Raw genomic sequence first — 12,792 nt, 5'->3', positions numbered from 1 at the left:
GTGGATACGGAGGTCATCTCTCCAGTGGGGGTGGTTCCGAAGAAGACTCCGGGCGCTTTTCGGCTTATTCAACATCTTTCTTACCCATAGGGGACGGCGGTCAATGACGTGAGGCCGCCGGATCATGGTTCGGTGGTTTATCAGTCGTTTGACGAGGCATTGGCGCTGGTCCGCAGTTACGGGACAGGGGCACTCATGGCTAAGAATGAGGTTGAATCCGCTTTTCGGTTGCTGCCGTTACATCCGGACTCATTCCGTTTTAGGGGGTTTCGGATCGGAGCGGAGTATTTCATCGGCAACGGTTTGCCGAGGGGGTGTTCCGTTTCATGCTCGTTTTCGAACGGTTTAGCACGTTTCTACACTGGTTCGTGGAGTTTTCGCCAAGGGGTCATGGGGTCGCCCATTACCTCAATGACTTCCTGTGTGCGGGGCGGCACATTCAGCACGGTGCGGCGACTTGCTGGTCAGCATCCGAGCCCTGTTTTTTCCACTTCGGCGTTTCAGTGGACGAGGAGACAACTGAGGGACCGTCCTCCTGTTTGTCCTTTTGGGGATCGACTTCGACACAGCGGCAGGATCGGGTCGGCTGCATCGGGACAAGGTGGTGAAGCTCCGCGAAGCTATTGGCCGGTTCGAAGGGTCGCGTAAGATCACACTGCCGGAAGCTGGAAAGGGCGACTGCGGGGTGTGCCAGACCACATCATTTCGTGCGATGATCCTACGAGATTAAAGGGGATGGGGCAATATGGGCCTCATTCCTGGAGGATTTCAACGGGGTGTGTATATGGCAGGCTCCAATGGTGGTCAGCGCTAGGTTGCAGTTGTTCACCGACGCGGCTGGGGCCTCTGGATACGGATGTTATCGGGAGGGATCTTGGTGCGCGGCTTCGTGGACGGCATCGCGAAGGCGTAACCAGGGACCTTTTGCTTCTGGAGTTTTTTCCCCATTATGGGGGCGCTGGAGGTTTGGGGCGAACGGCTGGCTCCTCGCAGCATCTTGTTTAGATGTGACAATCTGGGCGTTGGCGCATGCGATAAATAACAAGGGGGCGAAGTCGCTGTCATTCTGCGGGTGCTGGGACAGTTGCTGTAGACATGCCTACGTCGGAACGTGTGGTTCCGCGCGCAACATGTGCCGGGGCTGGAGAACGGAATTGCCGACGCTCTGTCACGAGGGCAGTGGGAAAGTTTTTGTTTGTTGGCACCGGAGGCCGACGAACATGGTGTTCAGTTTCCCGGTTATGTTGGGAGGTGATCGGGACGGATTGGAGGGTCTTGCGTTGCGGTCAGTCGCGCCAGCCACGCTTAAGCCGCAAGCTTGGAGCGAGTGGGAGGAGTTTGTTTAAGGACAAATTCAGCAAGGTAAGAGCGGGCATCGGAGGATGCTTTCTTTTATTTGGCAGCTGTATGTTTCGGGTAGGTCCAGAGCGGTGGTATCCCGGTACTTGGCCAGGATTTCGTTTTTCAGCAGAATAAAGGGCGTCCCCGACGTGGCTAAGAGCGGGATTCTGTTGAAGGCGATGAAAGGATGGGCGCGAGTCGCGCCGACGCCGCCTGACAGGAGGAGGCCCATTGATGCGGCCTTGTTGCTGGATGTCATCAGGGCGGTTAGAGGTGTCGCGTCGTCCATGTTTTGAATTGCTGTTGTTCTTCAGTTTGGCGTGCTCAATGGCTTACCACGGGGCTTTTAGGGTTTCGGAACTGGTAGCGCCTTCTAAGCGAGCAGATTCGCGCATGCTGGTGGGTGAGAAGTCCTTGCTTTGCAGATTGCGGCGCTCTAAGACGGACCAAGTGGGGAGAGGTCAATGGGTCACCTTGGTTCCGGCTCTTGAGGAGAGCATTTGCCCAGTGAGGTTGGCGGTGCAATATGAGGCAGTACGGCCCGACGGTCGGGGGTCATGGCCGCTGCACTATGACGGGCTGCCGGTGACGAAGTATCTATTTCATGGGATGCTGGGTCGCTGTCTTGCGAGCTTGGGCCTTCCACCCGCTGCGTTCGGGACGCATTCCTTCCGCATAGGGGCTGCGACGTCGGCTGCGGCGACGGGATTTTACATGGCTGAGATCCAGGTGGTGGGGCGATGGAAGTCGTCAAGTTACAGACGGTATATGCGCCCCGTTGCATGAGATGTTAGCTCGCGCGTACTTGTGTGTCAATTCCAGTCGTTTAATCATGTTATTACAGTTCAGTACGTTATGGTGTTGTGCGTTTGTTTGTCTTCCCCTTTTTATCCTACTCAGGGATTAGCTACTCGCCGTTGCTGGCATGAGCCGGCAGCGGGGGTCTGGAGTTATTTTGCAATTTTTTGCCTGACTTGACGGACTGAATTCTAATCCACAATTCGGCTAATCTGTTTTAATCAGAGTCCCTCAGCAGGTCTTTATGCTTTCACCTCCAGCTGAGTTATTACATGTTTTAACCCTTCCCCCCCCCCCTTTTTTGGTTATTTTCATCTTTCCCATTTGTGTGTTCATGTTAGGCTGCAAATTGGCTGATTGCTCGTGCAGATCGGCTAGGCCGAGACTGCTGCAATATACGACAGCAAAATTTTTCTTTTTGGCAGATCCTTCAGGTTAATGCAGTAGATTAAACGATGGTACAGATGATTAGTATCCACTTTTACCCCCTTTTTTCCTCCTCTTCAGGTTGGTTGGAAGATGACTTGCCTATTTGGGTGGTTGGCCACTCTTATGTGTATTGGGCCGCCCAGTTTTGGCATCGCAGGGGGCACAGATGTTTCCTAGGGCTCGAGAAGTTCGTTGGCTTGGTTGGCAAGGGATGATGTGGACGGAGTGGAGAAGTAGACTAGTGAGTCAGGCCAGCAAGCATGTAGCCCTAGGGTGTTGGTTGTCCATTTAGGTGGCAACGACCTGGGGAAGAGGACGTCTTTGGAGATGCGGTGGGCCATGATACAGGATCTGGCAAGTTTGGCCGCAGCAGTGGACCAATTGTATATTGGTGTTCTCCTTGAAGGTGCCAAGGTTGAGTTGGCAAGGTGTGGCGGACGGTCGCGAAATTGAGGAGGCCAGGCAGAAGGGGAATGGACCAATTGTATATTGGTGTTCTCCTTGATGGTGCCAAGGTTGAGTTGGCAAGGTGTGACGGACGGTCGCGAAATTGAGGAGGCCAGGCAGAAGGTGAATGGGGCGGTGGCGAAGTGGGTTGTCCCACGGAGGCCAAGTGGTTCGCCACCCTAGGATTCAGTTCAGAGACAAAGTCACCTTCTTCGGCCTGATGGTGTGCATCTATCCAATGAGGGGATGATGTTTTTTCCTGGAGGATCTGTTCCTAGGGTTGCTGGAGGTAGGGTGAGGTTATGGTGGCGGTGTCTTTCGCTGTTGGCGGAAAAGAACGGCAGTTGGTGGTTGTATGGTAAGCTGTAGTGATTTACAGTTTGATTTTGTTTAGGTGCACTCACCTCCATCGACTTATTGGCCGCTTGACCACCCGTCCGGGAAGGCAGCGGCAGGGCACCCAGGAGCGGTGGGTAGTCACTGTGGGGGTGGAGTTGTCACCTATTACCGGTTTTTGATAGTTGTAGTAAAATTAGGATGGTTTCGAATTTTTAGTATTTTACGGTTAATTTAGGTTAGTAGAGCCGTTCTTTTTGCTGCCACCATATGCCGGCTGTATCGGCATCTTAACAAAGTTTTCATTTACAGGTTTGCTATGGTTAGGGTCAAATAAATAGCTAGCAATTTTTCTGCCAAATTCAAGTCTCCGTGTCTTTATTTATTGGGTTTAGAGGTAACGAATGCTTTACTTGGAATGAACGGGTCCACCAAATGTCACTAGGATGTGTAGGAGAGAGAATTGAAAGCATAGGAAAGGAATGAGTTAAACACCTTGTGAGGGGTGGACCTAGCTGGAAGGAAAGTACAGCCCTTTGGGAAAAGGGGAGGGTTAGTATATATAGGGAAGGATAGACATTTTGTCTCTCTCTTGTTGGTGAAATTGCCTTCCCGCCCTCCCGCCCTGTTGGTAAAGGTTCTGGCACGGAGTGCCTTGGCATTAAATTGTTGGCTGGTTTTATTGTTGGCTATTTATTGGCGGAAAAGAACGGCAGTTGGTGGTTGTATGGTAAGCTGTAGTGATTTACAGTTTGATTTGGTTTAGGTGCACTCACCTCCATCGACTTATTGGCCGCTTGACCACCCGTCCGGGAAGGCAGCGGCAGGGCACCCAGGAGCGGTGGGTGGTCACTGTGGGGGTGGAGTTGTCACCTATTACCGGTTTTTGATAGTTGTAGTAAAATTAGGATGGTTTCGAATTTTTTGTATTTTACGGTTAATTTAGGTTAGTAGAGCCGTTCTTTTTGCTGCCACCATATGCCGGCTGTATCGGCATCTTAACAAAGTTTTCATTTACAGGTTTGCTATGGTTAGGGTCAAATAAATAGCTAGCAATTTTTCTGCCAAATTCAAGTCTCCGTGTCTTTATTTATTGGGTTTAGAGGTAACGAATGCTTTACTTGGAATGAACGGGTCCACCAAATGTCACTAGGATGTTTAAAGCTTGATATTTGAACAGAGCAAAAAGATCAATGCCACATGTTTGTCGCAAACAAATTATGCCCTCATGCAGTGCAACTAAGACCTGGTGATGCAAACTGCACTATGATAGCTCTTGTAAAGTGGGTCCGTGTGTACTGGGGAGGTATGGTGATGTGAACGGTGTCATCAAGCCCCTGCAGCTTTTCTCCTAGGACCTCCACTCTGGGAGCTTCCAAAGGGAGGCCAAAAAGTAGGAAATATTGGGGGTAATTCTGAGTTGATCGCAGCAGGAATTTTGTTAGCAGTTGGGCAAAACCATGGGGGTAATTCCGAGTTGATCGCAGCAGGAATTTTTTTAGCAGTTGGGCAGTGCAGGGGAGGCAGATTTAATATGTGCAGAGAGAGTTAGATTTGGGTGTGGTGTGTTCAATCTGCAATCTAAATTGCAGTGTAAAAATAAAGCAGCCAGTATTTACCCTGCACAGAAACAAAATAACCCACCCAAATCTAACTCTCTCTGCAAATGTTATATCTGCCCCCCCCCCCCCCCCTCCTGCAGTGCACATGGTTTTGCCCAACTGCTAAAAAATTTCCTGCTGCGATCAACTCGGAATGAGGGCCCATGGTGCACTGCAGGGGAGGCAGGTATAACATGTGCAGGGAGAGTTAGATTTGGGTGGGTTATTTTGTTTCTGTGCAGGGTAAATACTGGCTGCTTTATTTTTACACTGCAATTTAGATTGCAGATTGAACACACCACACCCAAATCTAACTTTCTCTGCCAGAGCCGGCCCTAACCAATATGATGCTCTAGGCAACATTTTGGCTGGTGCCCCCTAGCACCACCGCTGGTTCCGCCTCTGACCTTGTACCCCCTATATTTTAAATAGGAAAAGTTTGCACATTTGGCGCACAGCCCAAAAAGGAGTGTGTTTTTGCTGGCAAGGGGCATGGCCACACAATAACCCCAATTCCAATTACGCCACACAGTACTGCAACTTTATTCACATATGATCATGCGATAGTGTTCATAATTCATATTACATCCCACAGTAGTATCACTTTACCTTATAACGTTACTTAACGTTACTCCTCACAGTAGAGCCCCTTATTCACATTACATCACACTGAATTGCTCCTTATTCACATTACAGCACACCCTATTGCTCTTTATTCACATTAGACGACACAGTAGTGCCCTTTCTATACGCAACACCACATAGTAGAGCACCTTATACACATAATGCCACACATTAGTAATGCATTTACACACATTCCACACAGTAATGCCCCTTACACATATGAGACACATTATTAATGTCCTTATAAACATAATGCCCCTTACACATTATGCCAACCTTTATTAATGCCCTTTTACACATAATGTCCCTTACACATATGCTGCACATTATCAATGCCCTTATATACATAATGACACACATAGTGCCCCCTACAAATTTGCTGCACATTATTAGTGCCCCTATACACATAATGACACACATACAGTAGTACCCTGTTACACATATGCCGCACATTATTAATGCCCTTATACACATAATGACACGCATAGTGCCCCTTACACGTACTGTATGTTGCACATTATTAATGCATTTTTACATGACACACATAATGCTCCTTACACATATTCTGAACACTACTGCACAACCAACCCACTCACATGCACACAACACTCACACTGCCACTAACACTGTGACCTCTGCCTCTGCTTGGATACAGATGTGTCCTCATAAATATTGCCTCAATTCTAACATCGGGCACCTTTTTTTATGAAAATGCATCTTATTTGCATTGCTATGTGGCTAGGATACACAAGCAGCTTCTGCTGATTAAAATGATATGCAGCATACCTATATTCTGTGTGAGACTGGCTGTATCTGCATATGAAATGCTACACAGAATATAGGCATGTCACATATCATTTTAATCAGCAGAAGCTGCTGATGTCCCTAGACATATCGAATGCCCTAGGCAATTGCCTAGTTTGCCTATGCCTATGGCCGGCTCTGCTCTCTGCACATGTTAAATCTGCCTCCCTGCAGTGCACATGGGGGGTAATTCCAAGTTGATCGCAGCAGGAATTTTGTTAGCAGTTGGGCAAAACCATGTGCACTGCAGGGGAGGCAGATATAACATGTGCAGAGAGAGTTAGATTTGGGTGGGTTATTTTGTTTCTGTGCAGGGTAAATACTGTCTGCTTTATTTTTACACTGCAAATTAGATTGCAGATTGTACACACCACACCCAAATCTAACTCTCTCTGCACATGTTAAATCTGCCTCCCCTGCAGTGCACATGGTTTTGCCCAACTGTTAACAAAATTCCTGCTGCGATCAACTTGGAATTACCCCCATGGTTTTGCTCAACTCAGGCCCGGCGCTAGCCGCTCAGCAAAGGGATGCAGTGCAGGCAGGCGCCGGGCAGGAGAGGCGCCTGCCTGCACTGCATCCCAGCTGAAGCGCCGTCCTGTCCCCCCTGCTGCTGCTGCTGCGCCTGCCCTGTCACACTGACAGGCAGCCGCAGCAGCGCCGGCAGCATGACTCCTTCTCCTCTGTCCTCTGTGACAGGGAGAGGAGTGTTTTCGGTCTGACGAAAGGCGGCGGAGCTACACGGACCAAGAGGCGGAGCTACACGGACCAAGGGGGCGGAGCTACACGGACCAGGCTAGCAGACTGTGGAAGATCTGGCCAGCAAGATTGTGGTAAGGGTATGTAAAGAGTGTGAGAGAGAAAGTGTGTGTGTGTGTGTGTGTGTGTGTGTGTGTGTGTGTGTGTGTGTGTGTGTGTGTGTATATATGTGTGTGTGTGTGTTTGTATTTAAAAAGTGGATGCTGTCCGCCGTAATGTGTAAAAAGGGGAGCGCTGTCCGCCGTAATGTGTAAAAAGGGGACTCTGTCCGCCGTAATGTGTAAAAAGGGAGGCGCTGTCCGCCGTAATGTGTAAAAAGTGGACGCTGTCCACCGTAATGTGTAAAAAGGGGACTCTGTCCGCCGTAATGTGTAAAAAGGGAGGCGCTATCCGCCGTAATGTGTAAAAAGGGGAGCGCTGTCCGCCGTAATGTGTAAAAAGCGGAATCTGTCGGCCGTAATGTGTAAAAGGGGCTCTACCTGGTGTAGTGGCACTACTGTGCGGCATAGTTTGAATAATGGAGACTACTATAATATGTATTGGTATTATTTTGTGGCCACACCCCTTCCCCGCGAAGCCACGCCCCTATATTTTTTGTGCGCGCCGCAGGCGCGCACTGCCCCTATTTTACATACAGGTGTGGGGTGCCGATTCCCTCTCTTGCACACAGCGGTAAAATGTCTAGTTACGGCACTGTCTGTGTGCAGGGCTGTAACTAGCGCTGCACAGAGTGAGTGTGGGCAGAGAGTTCACATCCATAGGCTTACACGGATCTCCTGCAGCTCAGGGGCCCAGGAGGCCATGGTAACCCCCCGGCCCTACATGTAAAGTATGGGAGGGCGCAAATTTATATTTTGCAGGAGGGCGACGAACACCCTAGCACCGGCCCTGGCTCAACTGCTAACAAAGTTCCTGCTGCGATCAACTCGGAATTACCCCCATTGTGTGAACTGTTTTACTACATGTATAGTATAATGGGGAAGCAGTTACAATGCCAGCTGTCGGGATTCTGGCGGTCACGATACAGACGTTGGAATCCCGACAGCCAACATTTTACTGTTGGTAGGAATACCGACACCCGCCTGTAGTTCCCACTCAGTTGATGGGTCCATGCCACCAACCGAGTGGAAATAGAACCTGTATGGTGAACACAGCGAGCCTGCGAGGGGATTTGCTGCCTCGTTGACGGTATTCCAGCAGACAGGATGCCGGCTTTTGGGATACTGAACGCCGGCCTCCCTTCAGCCGGTATTACATACCGAATCCGTGTAATGTATAAAATGCAAGTAATTTTACACTTTACAGGGATGTAAAGACTAGATGCCTATTTATACAAAGTATAGTATACGTTTAAATAATACTGTCATGAAGGATGACCTATAATTCTCCACTTCTCTTCAAAACTATGTGCATTGTTGCACCTAACCCCAAAATCGGGTGCTTTTCTGTAAGAGTAGATACTTTCAATACTTGACATGCCTGAGGGCCAGGGAAATGCAGTCAGGGGAGGCAGTGCCTCCCCTGTCATTAATGATCAAAATAATACAAAGCAGATACTTATGACACATATTCTGAGTCATAAGTACCTTCTTTATATTAATCTAATCATTTTGTTCTATTAAAATAGTTTGGGAGGCACTGTTAGCAAGTGCCTCCCATTGACAATGGGAATGGGGATAAAGTGGGGGGGGCAAGTACTGGGCTGTAAAAGCCCATTTAAAAAAAGATGAGAAAACGGCACTTGAACAAGTGCCTCGCTGCTGACAGGGACGGGCTTCCAGCCCACATCAAAGCACGCCTCTGTCAGCGAGGCACATGTGATTGGACAGTGCATCCAGTGCTGGATCTGCTGTCCAATCACCCATATGCGGCTTGGGTAAGCGGCAACGGGACCCGGCGGAGGCAGAGTGAGTCACCCGCCAGGCAGTAGAGGATGTGCGGCGGCCACCTGCTCTCTCCTGGACAGGGTCCAATCACACATATGCGGCACGGGGAAGCGGCAATGGGACCCGGCTGATGGCAGAGTGAGTCACCCGCCAGACAGCAGAGGATGTGCGGCGGCGACCGGCGCTCTTCCCTCTCCTTCAGCCTCCTCAGCCGCCCCAGCAGCACCTGCTGTTTCCCGGACGGGGGTCTCTGCACAGGACAAGTCTGCCTGCCCAGGACCCAGGTGAGAGAGGGGGCAGCTGGGCTGGATGTGTACTGCCTGCAGGCTGTGTAAGTGCAGCAGTACCATTTAAATTCACTGCACGTCACTGATTTTATGTGCTTAAAGAAGTACTGTGCTTTATTTGGAACCATCAGTCTTTTAAACATTTATTCCAAGTGCTGTCTTCTGTTGTGCCCTGTAATTTGCAATATATAAACTGCACAGAGGTTTATTACTAGACAGCAACTGGAATATATTGATTTATAAGCATACTGATTATATTTATTATTTTATTATATTTACGAGTGCCATTGTTCTGTTTAGCTACCACTGCCAAATCTAGGCGATAGCCACTGTCTGCAGCCTAGCAACCCCTGACCTGCAACACCCTCCGCCACCACCACCACCTCCCGGAGCTGGCCACTAGGTGGGCTGGGGTGAATCATAATACATATACGGAGAAAAGGGATAACACACAAAGGGTGAGATTCAAATGACATATCACGCCCAATTTCCTTTTTAAAATGATCTCCGTTACCGCATATTGCGCCCATAGTAATCAGGTTTAGCTGTGTAAAAGGTTGGGTGCCTTTGGGACCGATTTAGACCTGAACGCTGCTGTGCGTTTTCACACAGCAGGCAATCAGGTCTGAACTGCGCATGTGTATGCACTGCAATACTGACAGGAAGAGGCCGTTTTTGGGTGGCAATTGACCGTTTTAGAGGAGTGTCTGGAAAAACGCAGGCGGGACCAGGCGTTTGGAGGGAGCATTTCTGATGTCAGCTCCGGCCCCGATCATCGCACTGGAAGAGTAAGTCCTGGGCTGTGGAGAGACGTTTTTGCAGCTCTCCTGCACATGCGATCGCACCTTTGCACAGCGATTTCCCCCTCCCCCTGTAGGTGGAGACTACCTGATCGCAGGGATGCAAAATATGCACCCTAGTGATCAGGTCTGAATTAGGCTCTTTGTTCACAATATACTTTCACTTTAAAAGTCCTTGAGTGCCGTATATTCTTTATATACTGTATAATACTGTATATGGGGTCTGGTATGGGTATTTAATTATGGCAGAATACCATCAGCAGCATCCCGACCACCATAATACCGACATTTTGAATTAAATTAACCTTACCTTAACCCTCCCTCCCCGGCAGCCTAACCCTAACCCTCCCCGTCATACTAACATTCAGGATGCCGGCTGTCCCTTTAATTGTATATGCGTATACGTAAATATATATGCACATAAATATATTTGTATGCTCCATATTGTGTTCCAACCCCCCATACCTGTAGTATTCAACAGCAGACAATTTATCCTCCATCATCTGTCAATATGAGGACGCCAAATAGACCTTTATTTAAAAACAAAAACAAGCACTTCTTAAAAAGCAGATACAAATAAGCAACTTTGACTGTTGTAAATTATTATTTTCTTTAAGAGTACAGCAGTGTTTCCAAAATGCAGTTCTCAGGGACAACTAACAGTGCATGTTTTACAGCTCTCCTCACTATAGCAAGTCAGATAATTAGCACCACCTGTGGATCTACTAAAATGTGTTAGCCAGTAATGAATAGACCTGTGTGTGTACTAACAACGAGATGAGGGAAACATGCACTGTAATACGGTGAGGGATAAGATTTGCTTCTGTTGTCTGCATATTTTATGATTTCCAGCCACAAGCACTGGTTTTGCCTATTACATTGATGGGATGTAGTTATGTGACCGGCGGTCATGCGACCGCAGGTCACATTACCTCCCCCTGCATCCCTCACTATCCCGAAGGTCGGCACGCCGACCAACAGGTACTATTCCCACTCGTGGGTGTCCACGACACCCATAGAGTGGGAACAGAACCTGCGGTCGCCACCGAGCCCGCAGCATGGCGAGCGCAGCGGGCACGCAAGGGGCTTGTTGCACCCCCACCAGTACACACCCACACTGACCATACATATTTTTAATTGTCCAGGACCACCAACCCAGGGCACCCCTGCAAGTGTCCTGAGGCACCACAGTTTGGGAACCATTGGCTTAAATGTATCGCTTAAAAAAAAAAAAAGAAATTATAATAATTATATATTGTGTATATATGTTTTGCTTTCTACTTATTCTCTGAAACGGAAATGTGTTTAAATGTACCTTGTATGGCACCACAGAGACTTTGAAAAACATTTTTTAAATAAAAGTTAAAAATAATATTTAGATTATGAGATACACGTTCTATAAACTTGTAGCATTACTGTTCAGTATTACTGGTGGAGCACATGACAAAACCTTTCCAAGCTTCAGCTCATTGCCTTATAGTTCCCTTCTCGTTTGAGGAATGTTGTGTGCCTATGGAAAATGATGTCCTTGACTTCAATATCAATCTCAAAGCTGACAAAAGCAAACAACTTACTAGCTGTATCTACGAATTGTGCAACCTCTGTGCATAGCGATGTTCTATTTTATGATCTAATGGAAATTATGCTGGGTGAAAAGCTTAAAACAGATATAAGACATCGTGGAACGAAAAAAAAATGGGGATATGTAATAGGGAAAATGTACAGAGAAATGAAAAAGCGCTGGTAATTGGCTTAAATGGGTGTAGTATGGTATGCCGGCGGCCGGGCTCCCGGCGACCAGCATACCAGCGCCGGGATCCCGACCGCCGGCATACTAACAGCGTGTCGAGCCCCTTGCGGGCACGGTGGCGCGCTACGTGCGCCACACTATTTATTCTCCCTCCAGGGGGGGCGTGGACCCCAAGAGGGACAAAAAGTGTCGGTATGCCAGCTGTCGGGATTCCGGCGCCGGTATACTGTGCGCCTTGATATAATTTATATGTTTATAAATTTTAAATAAAAGCGAAATATGTTTTAGCCAATTACCAGCGCTTTTTCATTTCTCTGTACATTTTCCTTGTTGTATATGGGTTGAGTATACCCATAGAATAAGCTGCAGGTATTTGGCTTGTTAATAGGCGTCTGGTCATGTTGTTTTCTGTTTTTTCATTTGTAATAGGGTCAGAGTTTGCCAGATGTTAACCGATCTCTGACGCTCTCTAAGGAATGGTTTTGTCTTGTAAATGATTGCCGCTTTAAAAAAATGACTGAGCCGGCATCCCGCAACTCGGACCCTATTACATATGCCCCATTGTTTTTAACACAACAGATCAGTGGTTCTCAAACTCGGTTCTCAGGGCCCCAAACAAGCTACATTTTCCAGGTCACCCAGCATGTGCATAGGTGTATTCATTACTCACTGACACATTTTAAAAGAGCCACCGGTTTAGCTAATTATTTCACTTGCGATTCTGTGAGGAGACCTGGAAAACATGAACTGTTTGGGGTTCTGAGAACCAAGTTTGAGAACCTCTGTCACTATATTTTGTTTCAATCTCTGTATTGTCTTTCTTCAATGTTAAAATTTTATATCACTGTTAAGAATATATTACCACCACATTGCAATATACATGGATCCATTGTCCTAGACGGGTGCTGTATAATTGGTTGACAGTTATCA

The 12,792-nt window shown here is 48.0% G+C and overlaps 1 protein-coding gene across 6 annotated transcripts in view; it reads right to left on the bottom strand.

Moving 5' to 3' along the window:
• RPH3AL (rabphilin 3A like (without C2 domains)) overlaps positions 1-12,792 on the bottom strand; it is a 645,411-nt gene that overhangs the window by 612,902 nt on the left and 19,717 nt on the right. Inside the window, exon 2 of one of the 6 annotated variants that reach the window (XM_063953878.1) lies at positions 10,578-10,642. The exons of the other annotated variants lie outside the window; for them this stretch is intronic. The gene's annotated coding sequence lies outside the window, so the exon portion shown is untranslated. The remainder of the gene's footprint in view (positions 1-10,577; positions 10,643-12,792) is intronic. 6 annotated transcript variants of the gene reach the window in all.

Source organism: Pseudophryne corroboree, chromosome 2, assembly GCF_028390025.1.
Source record: "Pseudophryne corroboree isolate aPseCor3 chromosome 2, aPseCor3.hap2, whole genome shotgun sequence".
NCBI classification, from domain to species: Eukaryota; Metazoa; Chordata; class Amphibia; order Anura; family Myobatrachidae; genus Pseudophryne; species Pseudophryne corroboree.
The sequence above is the reverse complement of the archived record's forward strand: the minus strand, read 5'-3'. Positions and strand labels throughout refer to the sequence as shown.